The sequence below is a fragment of the Kryptolebias marmoratus genome, linkage group LG9 (genome assembly GCF_001649575.2).
Source record: "Kryptolebias marmoratus isolate JLee-2015 linkage group LG9, ASM164957v2, whole genome shotgun sequence".
NCBI classification, from domain to species: Eukaryota; Metazoa; Chordata; class Actinopteri; order Cyprinodontiformes; family Rivulidae; genus Kryptolebias; species Kryptolebias marmoratus.
Genome location: NC_051438.1, coordinates 30,935,516 through 30,942,839, shown reverse-complemented (window position 1 = coordinate 30,942,839; position 7,324 = coordinate 30,935,516). Strand labels below are relative to the sequence as shown.

General features: G+C 40.0%; 1 long non-coding RNA gene across 1 annotated transcript; it reads left to right on the top strand.

Moving 5' to 3' along the window:
• The first annotated feature begins 3,784 nt into the window (after positions 1 to 3,784).
• On the top strand, positions 3,785 to 5,071 carry LOC119617356. Its single transcript, XR_005233597.1, has 2 exons — positions 3,785 to 4,015; positions 4,112 to 5,071. It is a non-coding gene; the product is annotated as an uncharacterized LOC119617356 (long non-coding RNA).
• Positions 5,072 to 7,324: the final 2,253 nt, after the last annotated feature.

Here is a 7,324-nt window from a genome sequence, read left to right as displayed (position 1 = left end):
TCTTCCTCTGTTACTCCTGAAAACAGGATTTCTAACCTCAGAGACCATAAAGGTCTAGTTTTTGATAACCCACAATGTTTTCTGACCCTAACCAAGTAGTTTATGATCTAACCCTAAACAAGAAAAGGTTAGTTAGTGGTTTAGATGGAAGATGAACTTTGACCTTTTGGCAGTCTTTTCTGTAACTTTTAGATCAAACAGCTCCGAGTCAATTCATACTTCCACCAAGTCATTACTCATACCTGGTCAGAAAGGTCTGCAGGTCTCTTCGTACCCTCCTCTGTTTGTTTGTTTTGTGCCCAACAAGGATGATTTAATCTGCTGATCTGTTCCTTGAAGGGCAATCATGTAACTGCCTGTGTCTGCAGGGAGTGCATGTATATGAGCCAAATATCATGAACCAATGGATGAACATCTACAACTGATCAAAGTCTACCCTTTTCAATATGGCCACCACAGCTAACTGACCTTAGCAAACAGAAAAATGTCAATGAAAAGAAAACTTGATCAAATTGGATCATGCATTAACCTGAGTGATTAAAAACCACTGGAGAACCACTGGAGAACCACTGCAGGACGTTCTGATGAACACATGAGCAGGAGAACCAAACAGGAAAAGAACAAAAAGAATCAGCTTCACGTTTTTTTTCTATCGTTGATCCTTTTCTTGTATTTCAGGCTGCAACAAGTTCCAGTAGATTTTGTTAATTCTTCTCCCAACACTGAAGACGCTCTGACTTCCAGGATATGAAGTGATGAAAAGTTTAAGTTGTTTTTGTGAACATTTTGTCTGCAAACACTTCTCAAAGGAAAAAGTCAACCATATTTAGATGTATCTTTGTGTAAAAAATATAAATATTTTTATCTTCCCTGCTGTAGATGGTGAATGCCAGTTTAAGGAACATGTTCAGCCTCCATCACTAATAATAGAACGACTGATTTAACTGCCTTTTCCAGGCCCATAGTTTTTAAACTGCTGTCTTTATAATGTAGTTGTTCTGTTTTAACCCTGTGTTTGATGCTTTTCTCCTTTTGACACCAACCTGAATGTCATTGTGTGACTTACAGTGACAGTAAACTCCACACAGGAAGCTGGGATTTGAACCTGCAACCTTCCTTCATGATGTGAGGCGATGACACTAACCAGCTGCACCATCATGCTGCTCCAGTCTACTTTAACATAAAAACACTTTATTCTTTTAGCTTTCCTTTTCAAAGTATTTTTTTTATTTGTGGTTTTTGAAAACTAGCTGTATAATACAACCTGATGGAAAGAAAACTAATCTAAATTTAGTTTAGTTTCCACCCAGATGGAAGGATCTTGTTGTTTGACTCTGTTTTCCTGCAGAAGATGCTCGGTCTGTAAGAGCACATATACTAAGGCTGCTGATTAGTGGATAATTCCCGCTGACACGGTGGAGGGGTTATTTGCAGCGGCCGCTCAAGCCTGCAATGACCGTTTCTCACACAATGAGGAAGTGACATTTTAATGTGGTAGATAGATCAAAACGGCTAATGTTTTATTAGCAGGCTGCCAGCGGCTGCAGGTGAAAGCTGCTTTTATTGGAGCCCGTCCTCCTGCGCCGGCACTCTGTGCAGAAATAAATGAAGGTATTAACATTAAGCACCTCTCCCATCGAGGAGCCAGGTCCCTTTGTGCCCAGTCTTATGTCCTCCAGTCAGAATTTACCCACACAGCCACCGTTCAGTGAATCACATCCCTGCTTAGTATCAGTTACAGCTGCTGTAAGTTCACATTTCCGAGGGAAGCTGATATTAGCCACTTGTAAAAGACGTGAACAGAGAGGCTGAAGGACGACTGAACACTGCAGGAGGGCCTCAGCCTGAACTCAGAGATGCTGCTGAAGTAATTCTTAATGTGCACACCTTCAGAGACCGGAGCTCAGGCGGGTTTTCTCTGCTAAGAATCTGTTGGTCCGGCTTTTTAAACCCAGCCTGAGGCTCAACAGGACAATAAGGCAAACTGCATGTCCGCTGAAGTGAAGAAAGTAGACTTAAAGGTCAGTGTTGTAATTTAAAGCATGTGTTGAAAATAAACCCAAATAAATCTCAATTTTGTCACGTGTCACGTTCCTCTGGGCTTTTATTGTCCTTTTGTGTGCAGACTTGGTGTATCAGCAAACATCGGGATAAAACTTCCATTCAGAAGATAAAACTGAAGATCCCACCAACAAACAAGGCTGTAAATACCAGCAAAGGCAAAAGAATGAAAACACCTTCGCTGTTTGTCAAACAAAAGCCTTTAATTTTATGTTGTCCTTACCTTAACCAGAACAACTTCGTGTTTCAGCAGGCAATCCTTCCTGAGGGATTCATTCAATCCTTACACTCACGCACCACTGAGACAGGGTCAGAGGTCAACCAGGGCTCAGACTTGCTCCCAGAATGAAGACGTGTTAGGAAAAGCAGTAAATATCAGGTATAATGTAAAGATCTCCTCTGCCAGCTGTCATCAAAAGAAACGAGCGCTAAAGTTTACTGCTTTTATAAAAACATCATTGATGTTAAAAGCAGCCAAGCTAATGATTGTACCTCTGATTGACCTCTGACCTCATTGGTGCATGTGCAACTCACATGTCAATCAAAGTCAGGTCCTTTAAAGGAGCTGATCACCAATATGAGAGCTCCACTTGTCATAAATCCAAGAACAACAAGATGCTGCCCCTGTGACAGACTAAACCCCAACAAATGGTTACACAACATGGTGGAAAATGATCCTCCTTCAATGAAAGAGTCCAGTCGAAGATCTCATTCATGGCTGGAGGTTTTGTGGCTTGTAAAAGTAAAAATGAAGCCCCCCTCTTTGGTTCGGTTTTTGAAGCCTGTCTCTCATTTTAATGAAGAGAGGAGCATGATTTTTTCCAGAGGCTTGTAATGAAATAGATCTAAAGAGTCTGAGCCCAGAATAACTGACGGATCTGAACAGATTCATGGTTCTGCTGATCTGTCCTGGAGACATCTTTCAGTCCCACTTACAGAGAAAACTTTTGGACATTCCAGTCTTTGGATTCCAGACACGATTTTACAGATTTTAAAATGACTGAATCTAAAAGAAAATCTTAAAGGATTTTGTTTGTAGTGCAGTAATTACTATTATAGGAGCCCTTTGGTCATGTTTGTTGTTGATTTGGTTGCCAAGGAAGATGAAGATGAAGAAGTTAATCTTTATGAAGTTTGACATCTTTTAAACTTAAATGTTGGTTCTGAGTGTTGTTGATTATCTGTCTGTCTTGTTACTTCATGCTGTTATTTCTCTGAACAATCTTTTTATTGTAATAATGTCTGCCCAATGGTTTGTGTTTTATGTAAAATATCATTTTATTTGGAATGTGTTCTAACCTGAAAGGCAGGAACAGAATTATAACAAATCATAGATAACATCAGTAGGTTTTGTGTTTTTTGTTTATTTTTTTCCAACAAAAGTTTGATCCAAACTTTTTGTGACCTGAGGTCGTAGCATGAAGTGATGTGTGTCAAACTGCTCTTAAATCTGCCGTTGAGAAGTGCTTAATTTAACTTTAATTTTCAGCATATGCACTGCTACTCTTGAATTAAAAGTGCTGAATGAGTGTGAGCATACAGATGTCAGGAACAGCTGACTCGTGTTGCTGACGGCGGTCTTCTTGTGCCGTAAATCTCAACTCTGGCGCTGCAGATGCCTTTTGTTGTCCCGCCTTAACTCGGCCCACCAGGAGCCCGACACTTAACAATCTGCAGCTCATAAGCGCTTGTCTCCCAGCTTCTTCGCTCTGTTCTACCCTGCTCCAGTCCTCGCCCTGGAGGGACAGGATAACGACTCGTAAAAAGAATCCTTTTTTTTTTCCAGCTTTCGTCTCCAGAACTGAACTCCGGCTCCCGATAACCTGTCAGTTTGATTTTATTTTGCTTGGTTGCTTGTTTCTTTTCAAACTTTTCCATGTAAAGGCATCAAGGAAGTTTTTCAAGTTAGATGGCAGGAAGAAGGAAGAGTCCAGAGTTGCAGCTGAATTGCTGAGTAAGTCAGAAACTTTGATTACAACCTGCTGCATTGTGCAGCACGATGGAAGTGATCTGTTTGGTGTCTCAATGCTTTCCACATTTCATCTGCCAGGCTTTTGTAAGAGCCGAGATGTGCTGAGGTTTGAGTTGCTCTGACGCGCCTCTGCAGAGAGAAAATGGAAAAGAATCCCTGAAAGAAAAGTGTCCTTCCTCTGAAGCTGATGACATGTTCGGCTCGCCTGTCTGGGAGAGTGGCAGCTGTGGATTTAAAGCCGTCAGATTGTTCTTTGACAGCGAGTCAAAACTTTGGGTGAAACCCTGGTTTGATCACCTCACCTCACCACTTACAGGTGTCATTGACTTTTTGTCTGCAGTCAGATGAAATAAAAAGATGCACTGAAAACACAGAAGCAACAGCGTGGAAGCTTGAAACGTCTGAACTGATGTGAAGGAGAGGACTCATCCTCGCTGATCAGCAGACTCCTCCTCAGGACGGTCTACCTTCAGACTCACCTGCCCGTCAGCATTCCACCATTTTCTGCTCAGTCCTCCCTGTCAGCCTTAAACTCCTGGATTTCTCTCCTGCTCTCCAAAAACAGCGTGAACAAATACAGCTGAAATACAATATTATTTGAAAAATCCTCAAGCTGTCCATTAACCCTTGTCCTTTCCCTCTGTGTTGTAAAAGGAACCTCTTACCTACCATCTCCAGTTTAGTCCTTGTGGTTAAAATCATGACACTATAAATACATCCTAGTTTGAGTTTCTTGTTCCAAACTGTTGCAAAGAAAATTACTTTTATAACCTTGAAAACACATTTTACTCGTAATATGCACCATTGCACCAAATATTTAAACTGAAAATATCAGGTTGTAGTTTCTTCATTTGAAGACCTGGTAAAGGAAAAATGATCATTTTAATTTATGGTTCTGTATTATTTTGGTTAGAATCTTTATTAGTAGTTTAACCATGAAATCTTATAGAATAAATGTAAAGTTTTTGTGCTGGAGATTTTTTGTGTTCATCAAACAGTATTTTGGCCGTGAAGTTTAAGTAAAATCATAAAAAAGTCTGTTTGCTGAGGTTTTATTGCAGAGCCGCCTCAGTTCTGACATTAATTCACTTCTACACAGAAATCTGTTTAATAGGCTTTTCTGGAAGCTCCTCAGAAAACTGAGCGCAGTCACGTCCTCAGCAACATTAATCCATAAACTTGTACAGTATGTAATTTAACGCTTCAGAGTCATTTCATGTCTCCGTGACTTTAATGGCTCTAAAAGATAAACAGAAGTGAGCTCTGCTTTTCTCTGAGCTCATGAAGGCCGTTTGTGGATCCAAAATTTAAATCCGAGGCTTTACTCGAGACGTAAAGGGAGATAAGAGCTGAGAGATGATTAGGGATTTTCCTTTTTGGTAATTAAACAATCTCATTACGCTTAGGATCAGATTAAGCTGAGGACTTTTCACACCACTTCTGGGAATCTTCTTCATCATACAGCTGACAAACTCTAATTTGAAGTGAGCAGCGACACAAACAGCAATCATTCAGCGCTCACACCAACAGAAAACATGTCTGAGCAGACAAACTTCTCTGTTTTATGACAGGAAAGCTTTTTTTAGTTCACACCCTTTTATTATTTGCTAAATGTCACCTAAAGTACCGAATACAGAAGATATTGTTGTCTCTGCTGTTCCACTGAAACACGGGGGGTCTTTAACCTCAAGGACGAAACAGGATGATCATAAACAAATTTCTACACCAGTAAACAATAAAACTAATCATAGTGCTTCATATATATATAATCATTGACAATAGTATGAAAGTATTAATTTATGAAAACACAATAAGTTGTAAAGGTATTCACCCCCTTGGTATTTTTTCTATTTTGTTTCATTACAATCTAGAATTTAATTGGATTTTTAATTTCATTATAAGTAATAATTCTACAGAAATACTCTTGATTAATGAAACTGAATCAGAGAAACCATTTTTTTAACAATTACAAAAACTAACAAATATAAGACCTCATTCTTTTTTGCTTTGAAGGCCCAACCATCACCTTCAGCCACATAATTAGTTCAATAAGATTCACCTGTCAGGTGAGCTCAGTATGTCCACCTCTTCTGAAAACCACAGAATCAACACTAAGTAGAAAGGTCAGCTCAGAAACAAAGTTGTGGAAAAGTACAGACCAGGGTTGGGTTATAAAACAATATACCAAAACCCTGAACATCCCACAGAGCTCCATTAAATCTATTATTAAAAATGGAAAGATGATGCTGCCACAGCAAACCTGCCAAGAGAGGGTCGTCCTCCAAACCTTACAGAGTGGGAAAGGAGGACATTATTCAGAGACACATTGAGGAGGCCAAATATAACCCTGATGGAGCTGAGAGTTGGAGGATCTGTCCACAGGACCACTGTCGGCTGCACAGAGCTGAGCTTCATGGAAGAGCAGCAGGAAAAAGACAAAAAAAAAGCTGAGCTGTTTGGAATTTCGTCCCCAAATATGTGGAGGAAGGTCCTGTGGTCAGATGAGAATAAAACCATCTATCTAGGATAACACCATGTCTGGTTGTCATCATGCTGAGGACAGGCAGTGAAGGAGCTGGAGACAACTGGAGACAACTGGACATGAAGAATGGACACAACGTCCAGGTTAGATGGACCTGAAGATTCGTGATGCAGGAAACGAAGGGTTAATACACACATAAGATTTCTCACTCAGTCTCACCAGACTGTGTCAGGTGTCTGTCCAACTTCCTGTTCTTGAAGGGTTAATGCACTCTATGTTTTAGTTTTGTATCTTTTAGGATTAACAAAAAAAAAAAAGTCTATATCTTCATTTAACTTTATTAATATGGAGTACTGCTGTAGAATCACATAAAAGTCTAATAAAATTCCTGGTTAGAAGACAACAAAACAGATTACCAAGGCAATGAATACCTTTGCAACCCACTGTATAATACTTAATCCAGAACACTAGATTGAAACACTGACATCCTGAAATCCTTATTTATTCATTAAATAACTTAACTCCGACCTCTGCAACATCACCAGGAATTCAAAGCAGCTGATAAATGGCCCTCGTAGGATGCTCCATTTGTTAAAACTCTGCTTTGACAGCAGCTCTGTTGCTCATAGATGTTGTACTCCATCCTCTAAGAGGTTAACCCTGTATGTGTTCAATCTAACAATCTTTTTTTCTTCAGTGTGGAATGACTGAACTGACTGCGTTCAGAACGTACTGGTGTCCAAGCTGCCGGAACTGCCTGATCGTTTACTGAGTGCAGGTTGGACCAAACAGCTGCTGAGCCATTGACC